General features: G+C 60.4%; 2 long non-coding RNA genes across 2 annotated transcripts in view; one reads left to right on the top strand and one right to left on the bottom strand.

Annotated features, from left to right (window-relative positions):
• LOC308635770 overlaps window positions 1–4078 on the bottom strand; it is a 6499-nt gene extending 2421 nt beyond the window's left edge. Inside the window, exons 1-4 of the long non-coding RNA XR_014019260.1 lie at window positions 3961–4078; window positions 2360–2420; window positions 1809–1857; window positions 1–1650 (exon numbers count right to left, since the gene is read on the bottom strand). The exon at window positions 1–1650 is cut by the window's left edge and continues 2421 nt beyond it. This is a non-coding gene — a long non-coding RNA (uncharacterized lncRNA). The remainder of the gene's footprint in view (window positions 1651–1808; window positions 1858–2359; window positions 2421–3960) is intronic.
• Window positions 4079–4225: 147 nt separating this feature from the next.
• LOC308636489 lies at window positions 4226–12872 on the top strand. The gene is made up of 3 exons (XR_014019424.1): window positions 4226–5681; window positions 10281–10480; window positions 12066–12872. It is a non-coding gene; the product is annotated as an uncharacterized lncRNA (long non-coding RNA).
• The last annotated feature ends 1295 nt before the right edge of the window (window positions 12873–14167 follow it).

Genomic DNA, 14167 nt, shown 5'->3' with positions numbered 1-14167 from the left:
TCCCCTGGCGGCTCCAGCCGGGGGGACACATGAGCTGGCTCTGGAACTGGTGGTGCCCCGCTCTTGCCCTTTGCCACTTGCGCCCCCACCGGGAGGGGCTGTGCAGAGCTGCACGGTGCCCCCTCAGGGCTCCCTGGGGCCCAGCAGTCCTGGGCACAGGTGGCTCGGCGACAGTCTGGTTGCCAGTGGAGACGTCCCGCTCACGCCCCCTCCCTCCAGGGCACAGGAACCAGGCTGATGGGGTGTTGCCCTGGGCGGGTGCTGGGAGCCTCCTACCCCACACCCGCCCACCCTGGGACCCTCGCAGACCCATTTTGCAGCAGGGCGCCAGGAGCACAGCCAGAGCCAGCCCGGCTCCTCCCCGCTTGGGCACTGTGCAGTCCGGGCACAGGAGAGAAGGCAAAGGAGGCCCGGCCTCCCAGCCCAGCTCCAACCCTGGCTGTCGTGCAAAGGCCCCAGGAGGCTGGAAAGGGGCGACTTCTGGGGGTGACAAGGGGTTCCTTACAGGGAAACTGAGGTGCAGAGCAGTCGGTAACGGATGCAGCTTTCACAGCGGGGACGGGCAGAGCTGGGCCGCACCCACACTGCTTGGGGCCTGGATCCTGCTGCCCTCTGGGTTACCTAGCTCCCGGGGTGACAAGTGAAGAGCAGGGACTTCATCTCTGTAAAAGGATGCGGCTCCTGGATCAGGGAGCAGCGCCTGCTCTGGGTGAGGCCGAGGCTGGGCACAGGGCCAAGAAGCCACTACCCCCCTCCAGGGAGAGGTCCTGGCACTGCCAGCACATGAAAAGGCCTGGCGTAGTGCCAGGGAAGGTGTGCAGAGGTCGGCGAGGGCTGCACGGGCAGCGTGCTCGGGACAGGCTGCAGGGGCAGCCCGACCTGTTCCTGGGCTTGGCTGCTCTAGTGCTCCGGAGCCGAGTCAGCGCGGAGGGAGCGCAGGGGCCAGGCTCGTAGCCTTGCACCCAGCATGGTGGGCCCTTGAAACACGCACCCGGCCAGCAGTGGACAGAGGCAAGGGAGGTCTGTGCAGGCTGGAGCTGAGGACGCTAGGTCTGAACCCCTAGCCCTTCCCTGCTGTCCAGCTAGGGCTGGCAGAGTCGGCCACAGGAGGTCCCGCCCCAGCCTGTGGCCTCTACCAAGGCGCCCAGCAAGGACCCTGCATAGGACTCTGCTGGAGCCCAGGGATCCGTGCCCAGGTGCTGGCTGGAGGTTGAGCCCACCTCCTCTCACACCAGCTCCATTCAGCAGTGTCCCGTGGTCGCAGTTCTCGTGGTAAAATGTGATTCCCCCACAGGGTCACGGAATTCAGAGAGGTCTCGTCCCCGTCAGAGAGGAGGTGCTACTGCCATTTCAGGCAGGCGTGACTCCAGACTTCAAAAGGGACCCCCTCCTTCTGGAACAGGCCGACCCCCCAGGGTCTGGACAATGTACCTCCCCTGTTCACCTCACCCTAGCACCCAAGGTCATGCCACAGAGAGCCCTCTGTGGGGATAGCCCTCAGGTTGTCCACTCACGTGTCCTGACCAGGCTGGGCCTTGGGCATACGGCACAGAAGGTGGGCTTGGTGAGGGCCAGGGACCATACGGCTGCCCGTTGGCAAGGAGAGGCAGGCACAGGAAGCCTGTGTCCTAACCCCGGGAAGAACGGGACCTGTGAGGAAGGCAGGGTCCCTCCGTGGGCTGGTGGGCCCTGCTTGGATTGGCAGGTCTGGCTGGAGCAGCAGTGAGAGTGCAGCCCTCTGGGCCTCATTTTGGGCTCTGCAGAGCTGTGACAGCTCCCAGCCTCACGGTCCCCACACACCCCCTTACCTGTCACCAGAAGCCTGTACACCCAGACCCTGGAGCAGTGTCACGCCTCCTGCAGGGGAGACAACAGCTGCCAGAGGGTGTCGGCTTGCCCGCGTGCCCACGTTGCAGGTGTGTGATGCCCGTGGCGGGCACTCCACACACAGCGCACACCTCGGCAACGACTGGGCAAGTGTCGTGCCAAAGTGTTGGTAACATTTTGAGGGAAAGGACTTCCTAGGGACCATGAGTGGACCTCAGTGGCCAGACTGGGCCTGTGGGTCCCCGGGCACAGGGGACACTGGCGCAGGCCCCAAGTCCCACAGATACTTCCGTGTCCACACTGAGTGCTGGCCGAGCTGGCATTTTGAGACGCCCTTGGGGGTTAGTGGTTGACCATGGCTGTGACTGGTTTGGGAATTTCAGGCCATGAGCGGTGGAAGCATGGCCCCTTTACTCTGCAGCCTGTGCTGGTCTAGGGCCTGGGCTTGGGCTTGGTGGGACGGTCAATTCTCCCTTCAAGCTGAGTGACCCACTTTTGTGACCCACCCTGGGCAGCTCTTTCCAGTAATTACCTCCATCATCAGAATGACAGTCTCCCTCCAGGAGGGACAGCCCAGCAGCATTTGTGGAGACCTGGAAGACAGTGACAGATGTGTCCTGGGTCCCAGTGAGGGTGGAGAGAGCCCTGATCCCACACTTGTGGAGTCTCTGCCGAGGGCCTGGGGCACACTGTGAGCAGAGTAGGAGGGCCCTGTTCCTTGGCGAGGATCCAGTGACCATGCGGCCCTCAGGGCAGGGCAGGGTCCTATGCACAAAAGCCAGGGGCGAGATGCGGTCCCATCCCACCTTATAATCCCACCTTTAGGTCACCCGAGGCAGAGCCATGCCCCAAACCACCCGAGTGCCCAGCCAGGAAGCAGGGCCCACCCACAGGCGCTGACACCCAATCAACACAGGGCTTCACTAATACTGAGGTCCCCAAGACCTTTGTGTCATGCGTTGACACGAAACATCCGAGACAGGAAATCCATAGAGACAGAGAATAGATGAGTGGCCTCCCGGGGCGGGGGAGGGAGGGCAGTGGGCGGTGGTGGCTGATGGGAGGGTTTCTTGGGGGCCATGAAAGTGTCCCGGAGTTGGACTACGGTGACATGGCACAATGGGAATTTGCTAAAAGCCTCCCAATTTCATACTTTCAATGAGAGAATTTATGGTATACTAATTATAGCTCCATAAGGGTGTTAAATATCTGAAGTGTCATGGGAAATACTCCTGGGGTTATTAATTAGTAGGTACATCCTGATTTCATTGTTTAAAAATATGTGAATGGATTAAAAAGATGAGGAGGAAATGCCAGGGAGCGCCCGCGGCCTCGCCTGGGTGACGAGTAAGGGAGCCACTCACTGGCACAGGAAGCAGCCAGGAGCAGAATATGTCCACACTGCGAGGCGATGCTGACGTCCTGGTGGAGCCCCTGGCCAGCGCGGCCCTGCCCAAGGTGGGCCCTGTGACTCACAGGCCGAGGCAGCAGGCGGCCAGGGGTCAGCTCCACCCTGAGGAGGGAATGCTGCCGGCCCGGTGGGGTGGCGAGGCGGGGCCGGCTAGGTGGGTGTGGTGGGCAGGCTCCCCACGGCGAGGGCAGGGGACCAGCAGTAATTACCCCACTGGTCAGCTTGGGCACCCCTCCTTCATTCCCCAGGAGAGAGGTCACTCTGGTGCCCTGGCCACGTGGCCCAGCCACACACTTGGCAGGACTGCCCAGGACCCTCCAGGCCTGGGCCAGCCCAGGTGGGAGTCTGTCAGGGTGCTGGTGTTAGGGCCTGGCCTGGCTCTTGCTCTGGGCCCCAGCAGGCTCCTGTCTGTCCTGACTTGCCCCCCCGCCCTCCAACTGCATCCAGAGAAAAAGCCAGAGCCCGCCCGGGGCAGCAGCCCGGCCCATCTGCCCCAGCCCCTGGTCTCCTCCTTCTCTGGCCCCGGCCACCCCTGTTCCCACCACAGCCTTTCTCAGCCACCCAGCCCTGCCTCTGGCCCCTCTCTGCCTCTGCTACCCTCAGCTCTGCCCCTCAGACGCGCTCCGCCTGGCCCTCAGCCCCTCCAGCCCTCCTCCAACGTCACTTGCCCCTGTGGCCTCTCCCGACCACCCACCCAAGCAGGCCCACGCGCACACACTCACATGCGCACACACGTGCCTTGGGAAAGGAGCTGGCCCAGTAAACGAGCGTTGGATGGACAAGTGAGGGAAGGGATCTCTGTGCGCGCACGTCCCTCCCACTGGCCAGAGGCACACGTCGCCTTGTGAGGGAAAGGCCCCAGAACGGGGTCACGGCAGGCAGCGCGCCTGAGTCACTGGGTTATTCCTGGCCACGGAGGACATCCGAGGCAGGAGTGGGCCCAGCGAGAAAGGCCTGAGAGCCCAGAGGCCAGCTGACCACCCAGGGACTTGGTGAGGCCCCTGTCCTGCGGGGAGTACAGCCCTGGAGGGAGCAGGGAAGGGGCTTCAGGGCAGGGGGGGGGGGGTTCCAGAAGGCAGGTGGGCGGACCAGGGGTCAGGAACAGGCCCCCTAGACAGTGCATGGAGACCAGAGGCGGAGGCCAGCCTAGTCCTTGGAGGGAACTCCACCAAGGTAGGTCCGGCTCCAGTCAGGGACACCCTTGGACAGAGACGTGAAGCCGGTACCTGACGCTACCCTAGCACCCACATGATGCGGCAGCAAGGCCCTCCCTGGGCCTCAACCACACAGACGAAGGGGTGTGACCATGAACCAGGAGCCAGAGCTGGCCCTCCCTCCATCATCCATGCTGCCCAGCTCGGACAGGGAAGGCCACTGAGGTGCCCTGCTGCCTCCAGACCCCAGGGGAGCCCCGGAGATCTCAAGTGCCCCTGGTGGTGGGCTCTGGCCCAGGAGCAGTCAGACCAGGGAGCTCACGATGGCTGGGCTCCCCTCCGCACAGGGAGGCCACGGGAAGTAGTGTGACACCAGAAACCGGCTTTCCTTCTGCCCTGCTCTCCCTAACTGGACGACTTCCACAAGTCACCTGGCTTCTCTGAGCCTTGATCACCTCCCTGTTAGACGAGGCGGACGTACTGACATCCCAGGGTCGGGCACCACGAGGAGCAGACACAGAGCGGGCCTGGGTCTGCGCTAACCCGAGGCTGTCATCGTCCTTCCCAGGCGAGTCCTGCTCCCGGCCAGCTCTCGACCTCGAGCCTCCTTGCTGGCCGCGCGCCTCGCCGTTTCCCCCGGATCTGAAGGTGTCGCTCTGAACCGTGGTTGATTCTGCGAAATCGCCTTCCTCCCTCACCACAGAGCTTCCACCTGCTCTGTGGCCACCTCTACCCCTGCCCCAGCCTGGACAGTCTCCAGAACCTTCTGCTCCTCACCAGTGTCGTGCCTGGCACCTTCTGTGGTCACCAGGGACCCAGAGCAGGGCTGGCAGGGGTAGGGCCCCTCTGGTTCTGCCCCTGGGCCTCTTACACTCTGGAGGCCAGGCCTGGCAGGAGGACCTGGGGGAGGGTGATGGGGGAGGGTGCTGGGGGAGGCTGGGTTGGCCTCCGAGGTCAGCCCATCTATTTTTATACCCCTTCCCAAAAGGGGTGGGGCTGGCCAGCCCTGTGGCCCGTCACTCAGCAGGGCTGTGATCCCAGAGACTCTGGTGTCTTTGGGAAATTGGACCCAGGCTGAGGATGCTCTGAGGCCAGCAGTCCCCAGAGGGGCCCCAGCCAGCTCCCTCGGGCCTTCTTCAGGGGAGGACCCTTTGCCACCAGAATCCAGAAGCCGCAGGCCAGCTGGAAAGCAGGCACTGCCCTCCTGAGCTCCGCATCGTGAAGTGGGCAGAGTGGCCGGTGTGGTGGTCCACACCTGTGGTCCTGCCCCCTAGGAGGCCAGGTAAGAGGTAGGTTTGATGGGCAGCACAGGGAGGCCCTGTCTCAAAGAAACAAACTGGAAAAAACCAGGATAGAGTGGCTCAGGCTGTTGCGAGGGTTGGGGGGCTGGGGTCCCCGGGAGGCCTCACCCACGTGAGGTTAGCATGGCGGTAGGCCCTTTGGGCCCAGGCCAGGGCCTCTGGGAAGACCTGCTCCCAGAAAGAGGCCGACTATGGGACCTGACCAGGGGTCCCAGGGCAAGGTGGGCTCTCGGACCACCAGGGCTGGGTCCTGGGGGACAGAAGCTCCGAAGGAGCCAGGTCCAGAGGCTCCGCCCTCAGGCCTTCTCTAAGAGCAAGGACAGGGCCCCTGAGCATAACCACCTCAGCCTGGCCCCACTGGGAGTGAGATCCCTGTGTCCATGGGAGGCACGGGCAGCGTGGCCGGGCTGTTTCTGCTGCCACAGGTCCATGGGGAGTCAGATGGACGGTCCTAACCTTCCCATAAGAACACGGATCTGCCGAGACGCCAGGCCTCCTGCTGGGTCCTGGTCCAGGTCCTGAGGCAGAGGCGCGGCCACCAGCAGGGTGGTGGATCAGGTGCACAAAGCCACACGTGGCCCACGGCAGTGGCCCCCAAGGTTTGATACCCCAGATCTGGCTGCTTCTGCTGCTGCCCTTGGGGGCTCAACTCCACAGAAGAGAGGCCTCAGCAAGGACACAGCCCTCCCAGGGCAGCAGGCATCCTGGGACCCAGGAGGCTGGGAATAAGAGCCCAGTGCTGGTGCCCCAGCTCAGACACCCTGAGGAGTCGCCCACCTGCAGAACCCACTGGGTGGACAGAGTCCTCTGCTGGCCCTGCCTGCTCCTCCTCCCTAAGGTGTGAGCCCAGGAGCCGGGCTCCTGGCCCTGCACCTCCCTTGGTGTCTGCAGTGGGGACATCCACCCCCCGAAAAAGCAGCAGGGCCTCACAGCGTGACCCAGCTGGCTCCGTCCTGAGAACTGACGCAGACACCGGCCTCCGACTCCCCAGCAGCACGATCAGCCCCAAGAATTCCTGAAGAGCAGCCCCAAAGTTCATGCCCACCAAACCTCAGAAAGGAGGAAACGGGGTCTTTGCAGGTGTGGCTATTGAAGGACCCTGAGACGAGGCCAGCTGGATCTCCAGGGTGGACCGTAAACCTGGTGTCCTCGCAGATTGGGAAAGGACACAGGGACACGTGGGGAGGACCCATGCTAGGGGAGGCAGAGATGGGGTTCACATCTGGGAGTGAAGTCATGGGGTGCCAAGGCTTGCTCTTGCCTCCAGCCCCCAGGGGGCCCCAGGAAACCCACAGGAGGACCTGCACTTCAGGCCCTCAGAGCCCTGGGACTGTGCCCTCCTGTGTCCTGCTATGGTCACTCATTTGTTTGTTTTTCGGTACTGGGGACAGAACCCTGGTGCTCTGCCATCAAGCAACATCTGCAGTCAATTTGTTTTTTTTTTTTTTTTTTTTAGAGAGAGTGAGAGAGAGAGAGAGAGAGAGAGAGAGAGAGAGAGAGAGAGAATTTTTTAATCTTTATTTATTTTTTTTTTTTAGTTTTCGGCAGGCACAACATCTTTGTTGGTATGTGGTGCTGAGGATCGAACCCGGGCCGCACGCATGCCAGGCGAGCGCGCTACCGCTTGAGCCACATCCCCAGCCCCAGTCAATTTGTTTTTATTGTGAGACAGGATCTCTCTAAGTTGCTGAGGCTGGCCTCAAGCTTGCCATCCTCCTGCGTCAGCCTCCCAAATCACTGGGCTTGTAGGCGTGGCCAACGTGCCTGGCCCATTCTGCAGTTTTAAGCTTCCTAGTTTATGGGAACTGGTGCAATTTCAGAGCAAAAAAGACCAAAGGTGTAGAGGTGCCCGGCCTCCCCAGCTGTGCTGTCTGGTGCAGAGCTGCCCTTGATGTGTCAGGAGAGGCAGGGGCAGGGTGCTGTCAGGGCAGGAGGGGAAGGGTCTCGCCCTGCTATGGGGTGGATTGTATCCTGAAGGGCTTGGGAGTCCAGCAGGAGAGAAAGGGTGTGGGTTTGGTTCTAGGAAGAGCGCCCCGTTACCAGGCGTTTGCTGGAGTGAAGTGTAGGAAGGGACCAGTCACTAATTGGGACTAGTTGTCCTCGGTTTCAGCACTGAGCTCCCCACCCTGAGGAGCCGCTGGGCGGCGGGTGACGCCAGGGGAGGCCCTGAGGACCCAGACCTGTGGGCTCACAAACACTGACACCAGGGCAAGGGCCAGGCACAGCAAGGAAGGCCACAGCGTGGCCCATTTAAAAGGCTCATTTTCTGGGGCTGGGGATGTGGCTCAAGCGGCAGCGCGCTCGCCTGGCATGCATGCGGCCCGGGTTCGATCCTCAGCACCACATACCAACAAAGATGTTGTGTCCTCCGAGAACTAAAAAATAAATATTAAAAATTCTCTCTCTCTCTCTCTTTAAAAACAAACAAACAAACCAGCCCAGCAACTTAGCAACATCCTAAGTAACTCAGTCAAAGAATAAAGAATAAAAGGCTCATTTTCTGAGACAAGTCAACTACAGGGCCCAGGGTGGTGGCTCGCTCACCTGCCCATTCGTTGGCTGTTCTCACTCTTGAAAACACAGGCACAGTCTGGAGGACGACAGGAGAGGCCACCAAGTCACCCCCGTGCTGCTGCCCTCCAGAGGCGCTGCTTGGCTGGCGCAGAGTGACAGGCCTCAGGCCCATGACAGGGACCCTGGCCCAGCAGGGCATTCTCCTCCATCCCGCGCAGCGTTCCCGAGGCAGGACCGTGGCCTGCGCCCGTCTCCTCCCAGGCTCGCTAGCTCTCCTGCCGTCCATCATGACACATCCCGAAGGCCCACCTCCCGGACAGCGTCACGTGAGACCACTACACCGATGCTGTCTGCTGTCGCGTGGCCCAGGTGGGCAGGAAGTGGCCAGCCTGGGGAGCCTCGATGAGGCACGGGCCACCGGGGAGGGAGACCCCACCAGGTCTCAGGGTCCAGATGGCTCGCAGGGTGCTCGCCAGGGCCTGGCCCCTCTTCTGCGCCGGGAGGACTCCTCTGTCTGGGGCGCAGGTTGTTCGGCACAGGATGCGTGAAAGGCCCCAAGAGACCCAGAGTGGGAGGGGGCTCTGCAGCAGGGCGGCTCTGCCTTGCGGCCCTGGGACCCTGGATGCTGTGCAGGAAAAGAGAGCCAGGCTGGGCTGATGGCCAGCCCCTCGGGAGTCACAGGCGGACCCCTGGGAAGGGCACATTGTCTGCCCACGCTCGGGGCTGCCCTGGGCCTGGCTGGAGAGCTAACCAACCAGTGGCAACCGAGGCAACGAGGACCGCCAGTCAGGAGCTGGGTCACCTCATGCCACCAGGTCAGGTGTGCAGGCCCCTCCCTCGCAGCTGCGCAGCCGGAGGCAGGGGCCAGCTGTCTTCAGCACTGCCCAGCAACCTGCGGACGGAAGCCCAATTCCCACTTCAGACCAAGGGACCCATTTATGCCAAAGGAGTGGGGGTGGACCCTGACCATGGGATCGACTGGCTCTGGACGACACAGCTGAGGTGACCCGAGGAGATGACATCATCCTGGCAAAACAGAGCACACTGGAACCAGCGCCATGCCAGGGCCGTGTCCCCAGTAGGTGGGATACATGGGGCCAGGGACAGGAGTGGACAGGGCACCCACATCCTCCCTCGCTCCATGGCCACACATGGGAGAATGGGGGACGAAGGCCATGTCACCCCCAGCCCCAGAGCAGCCACAGAGTCGGAGCTGGGGTGTCCACAGACCTGCCTCTCATCGGCCTCCCCAGGGACAGGCCAGAGTGGGTCAAATGGTGGCCCAAAGAGAGGTCTAAGGCCTGGCCCCAGAAGCCTGTGAACCTGGTTTTTTGGGGAGATAAGGTCTTTGTAGATGTGACTAAAGTTAAAGATCTGAACTGAGGTCACCCTGGATTACCCCAGTGGATCCTAAATCCAGTGACAAGTCTCATCAGAGACAGAAGAGACGGCGGCCACAGAAGGCCATGTGAAGGACCCTCCCCTGGACGTCTGCCGACTCCCCCATGTCAGACCTCAGGCCCCAGAATTGGGAGAATCAGCCTCGGTGCTGTCGGCCACCATGTGTGGAACGTGTTGAGGCAGCCTGAGGAGCCAGCCCAGGGCCAGCTGCAGCGGAGGCTTCCTTCCCAGTGCGGCACATAACACATGTGGATGTCAGGGGCTAGAGGGCTGATGGGGTGGGTGGCCCTGGGTGCTGGGGTTGGTGGTGGGCAGCAGTGGACACTGTGTGCTGCTCAGAGCCCTCCAGGACCTGGGCACTTGGTCCCATAGCTGCCACCCAGCACTGCTCCCTTGGGGCAGCCCAGGCCTGGGGACTGGGCCTGCCTCAATTCAGGGTCCTCTTCAGACACTATCCCAACTCTAGCACTCAACATGGGGCAGCCCAGCTTGGCCTCTGCCTTCACTCCCCCCAGTCCCAACAGAGGCTCTGAGAAGGCACCACAATAAGAACCCACAGCCCTGATGCTGAGTCTCAGAGTCTGATCCCAGGAACTCATCTCTGAGGGGCCCGGTCTTGCACACGCTAGGCAAGTGCTCTACACTGCTCCCCGCAAGCTTTTTTTTTTTAAGACAGAGTCCTGCTGAGTTGCCTGGGCTGGCCTCTAGCTTCAATCCTCCTGTTTCAGCCTCCTGAGTATCTGGGATTACAGGTGCACACCATCGCACCCAGCAAAAATGGAGATTGAATGGTGGTAGGGCAACCCAGGATCCATCCAGAATAAAGGTGAAGTTGAACCTGAACCTCATACCTGACACGGGATAAATCCCAGGTAAAGCTGACAGGTGCTATGAGAGTGCAGAGGAAGTTTTTCATGATGTTTGTAAATTCTATTTCCAAACCAGATGCCATAAAAAACAACTGGATTTGGTTACAGTTATCATTTTTAAATCTTCATAGCCAAACTCAGAAAATATTGGAAATTGAGAAACGATGTGCAATTCATTACAAAGGAGATTGGAAAAAAAAAAAAAAAGATGACAAATCTTTTTTTTTTTTTTTTTTTTGGTGCTGGGGATCGAACCCAGGGCCTGTGCATGAAAGGCAAGCACTCTACCCACTAAGCTATAGCCCCAGACCACAAATCAATTTTTCAGAATTCAATAACTCAGTAAGAAATGTGGTCAAGTGACAGTGTCAAGTGGCAGATAAAGAAATGCCTGTGCCCCTTGAAGAAATTAAAATGCACTCAACTCCCCCTTTTCAGTGAAGTAAATTCGAGCAACGATTCATCATTTGAAAGTGAAGGAGACGCTGTTCTTAGTCACCCCTCCCTGGTGTTGGAAGCCGCCTGCCTCCAGTTCCAGAATGTTCCAACACCCAGGAGGAGACCCCATGCCACTCACAGCCATCCTCCGGTCCCTCCCCAGACCTCGGCAACCGCCCGTCTCCCTGCATTTACTTGTTCCGGGTATGATTTGTGTGAGCAGAACCACGGAGAGAGACGCAGCCTGGGGACGGGCTCTCTTTCACCCTGTGTCAGTCCCACCTGTGGTAGCCGGTGTCAGGCATCATTCCTCCTGACAGCGGGACGCGCAGATGGCACGGGGCTCTCTCCGCATTTGGTGTGGCCGGGCACCCTTGGACTCCTGTTCTCAGTGCTCTGGGGGGTGTCTGGGGTGGGGACGCCGGGCCTTAGGTCATTCCACGTTTCACTTTCTGACCCCCTTTCTGCACATGCCCCGTCCCCCTTCCTGCTGCCCTGAGCTCCCTCCCCAGCCCTTTCTCACTTTTATTTTGAGACAGGGTCTCGTGAACTGCTGAGGCTAGTCTTAAACTTTCCCTCCTCTGCCTTGGCCTCCTGAGTCACGGGGATCACAGGTGTGTGCCACCAGACCTGGCTCCATCTTGAAATTAATTTTTTTCAATTTATTTCCCGGTGGTAAGACAGACATGGTAAGTTACCATCTTGATCATGTTTACGTGCACAGTGGGTGACCTTACATACCGTCCATCTCCAGAGCTCTCTTCATCTTCCCAAACTGGAACCCCCATGAACCAGCAGCCCCTCCTTCCTCCTCCCCAGCCCCTGGCCGCCCATTCCACTTCCTGTCTGCTCCAGAGACTCCACAGATGAGGGAAAACTCACACTTGTCCTTTGTGCCTGCTGGTCATGGCAGGTGTGGGGCTGAATCATACCCCGTTGTATGGATATCTTGGCCATCTACTCACCTGTCAATGGGCCTTGGGCCGCTCTCACCTTTTAGCTATTGTGAAAAGCCCTGCTAAGAACGTGGGCATAGAAACATCTCTTTGAGACCCTGCTTTCAGAGGTCTTTTGAGGATTTGTTTGTTCTGCTATAACAAAATGCCTGAGGCTGAGTGAATCAGAATGAACAGAAGTTTATTTCTTACAGTTCTGGAGACCAGGAAGTCCAAGACAGGTCGCTGGCACTGATGTCTGGCCAGACCTGCTTCCTGCTTCCAGGGTGGCGCCTCCTTGCTGTGTCCTCACGTGGTGGAGTGTGGGAGGGCCACAGAACGCGACCTTCACCTGGAACCCTTTCTTGAGGGGGCTAATCTCACTCATGAGGGCTGGAGCCTCACGGCTCTGTCCCCCCCCCGAAGCCCACACCTCTCAATACTGCTGCACCGGTCTTGGAGGGGTACACAGTGTGCGAGTGGGAGCGGGGGCCTGGGTCACACTGAGACCCCATTTGGCTCCTCTGAGCAGCGAACTCCATGGTGCCGTCCCTGGGGCCGCCCCGCAGCACAGGGCTCCAGTCTCTCCTGTCCTCACCAAGCAGCCCTGCTGTTTTCTATTTTGTTCCTTCCCTAGCCGCCCTCTTCTGGCCTCCTGCGGCCTCTCCTTGTCTTCTGATTGGGTTTCCCTGAGAGTTACAGGTGGTTTTCCACCAAGGCCCTGGGCTTTCTCTTGCCCTGATCCCGGGCAGCCCTGTTCAGGCCCGTGGCATCTTCTGAGTTTTGTACAAGTGAGTTGTAACTTATCGTAAAATAGAATTTAAATTAAAATGGAAGGAAGGAACCATCCTCAGAAAATTATGCTAACGAGGCCAGGCCAAGGGGGGCCTCCTGCAAGAGTGCCCTCTCAGGACCCTTGCTACACCTGTTTTGTTACCTGTGGTCTCTCCAGGGTGTCACTGCCCACAACCCAGTGACCAGCCTCACGAAGATCAACCTCCACGTTGGACCAACAGACCTCAGAAATGTGCCCCCCACGGGGTCCCCAGCAAGCACGGAGACTGATGCCCCCGAGTGTGCCGCCTCTGGGTGGGCATCGAAGGGGTTTTGGGGGGCTGGGGGAGGAGGGAGGGGACTCGGGTTGGGTTGGGAGGGGTGGGTTTGTGTTACCAAGACCTGGGGACATGGAGTGGGAGCTACAAGCCCTGGACAGTGCTGAGTTGACAGTGGCAGGAAGACGCAGAAATGGGACGCGGTCCTGCCCACAGTGATGGCGATGGGGACCGTGACCGTGACAGTGATGGTGGCAGCAATGACAATGTGGAGGGAGGAGGAGAGGGGATTGCCAGCCTCTACTGAGTGCCCACAGCCCTGCCAGCTCCACCTCGAGGCTGTGCATGTCCCTATCGTCCCTGTCACCCCGTCTCCCTGCTCCACCCGCAGCCCTGTGCAGCAAGATCGCCAGGTCCGCCTTGCAGAGGGTCCTCTGTCCTCTCTCACTGTCACCTCCCCTCCAGGACTCAAACTAAGGGCTGGGGGGCCACACTCCCCGACTTCCCGGAACCAAGCAGACGTAGGATGGGAGGAGGAGGAGGCCCTCCCGTCGGCGGGTGGCCCCCAAGGCCCGGAGGGTCAGCTGCCCTGAGGTCCACAGACTCCGTGGGGCAGCGCCGAGGGTGCACAGGGGCTGCACAGGGGCAACGCCCTCCGGGGACCCGCAGGCTGGCGCATGCGGCTTCTGCTGAGCACGAGATCTCTGCCCATGCCTGCAGGCCTTGCCCCGCACCCACCCAGTACCCTCCTCCTTGTGCTGCTGTGGGGGACTGAGGTCGGGGGACGGCACCAGCTACATCATCACACACACCTGGTCCCCACCTCAGCTGGCCTGGAAGGAACCCTCAAGGTGGCAGCTGCAGACACCTGCCTGCTGGGACTCCTGGGATCTTGCCTGCAGGGACAGGGCCTAAAAATAACCAGGGATGAGGGGACTATGGTACTCCCAGAAGCAGGGAGGCAGCGGCGCTAGTACTAGGAGATCTAGTGCGGGGTCAGTCCCACTGCTCAGCCCGGGTCCAAAGGCCCAGAACCAGGGAAGCCCATGGTGTAACTCCCTGTCCTGGCTGCAAGCCAGGAGCCTGGGACACGGGAGAGTCCCAGAGTCTAGAGCAGAGGAGGACCTGCAGTGCTGAGGCCCAAGGGCAGGCGGAGAGGGTGTCCCTGCTCTGGAAGAGAGTGAGAATTCACCCGCCACCACCTTTGGCTCTGTCTGGGCTCAGTGGACAGGACGGCACCCACCACACTGAAGGCAGGTCTCGCC

This window comes from Spermophilus citellus, assembly GCF_964194105.1.
Source record: "Spermophilus citellus genome assembly, chromosome: 17".
Taxonomy (NCBI): domain Eukaryota; kingdom Metazoa; phylum Chordata; class Mammalia; order Rodentia; family Sciuridae; genus Spermophilus; species Spermophilus citellus.
Note: the sequence above shows the minus strand (reverse complement) of the source record. Positions and strands in the feature narration are given on the sequence as shown.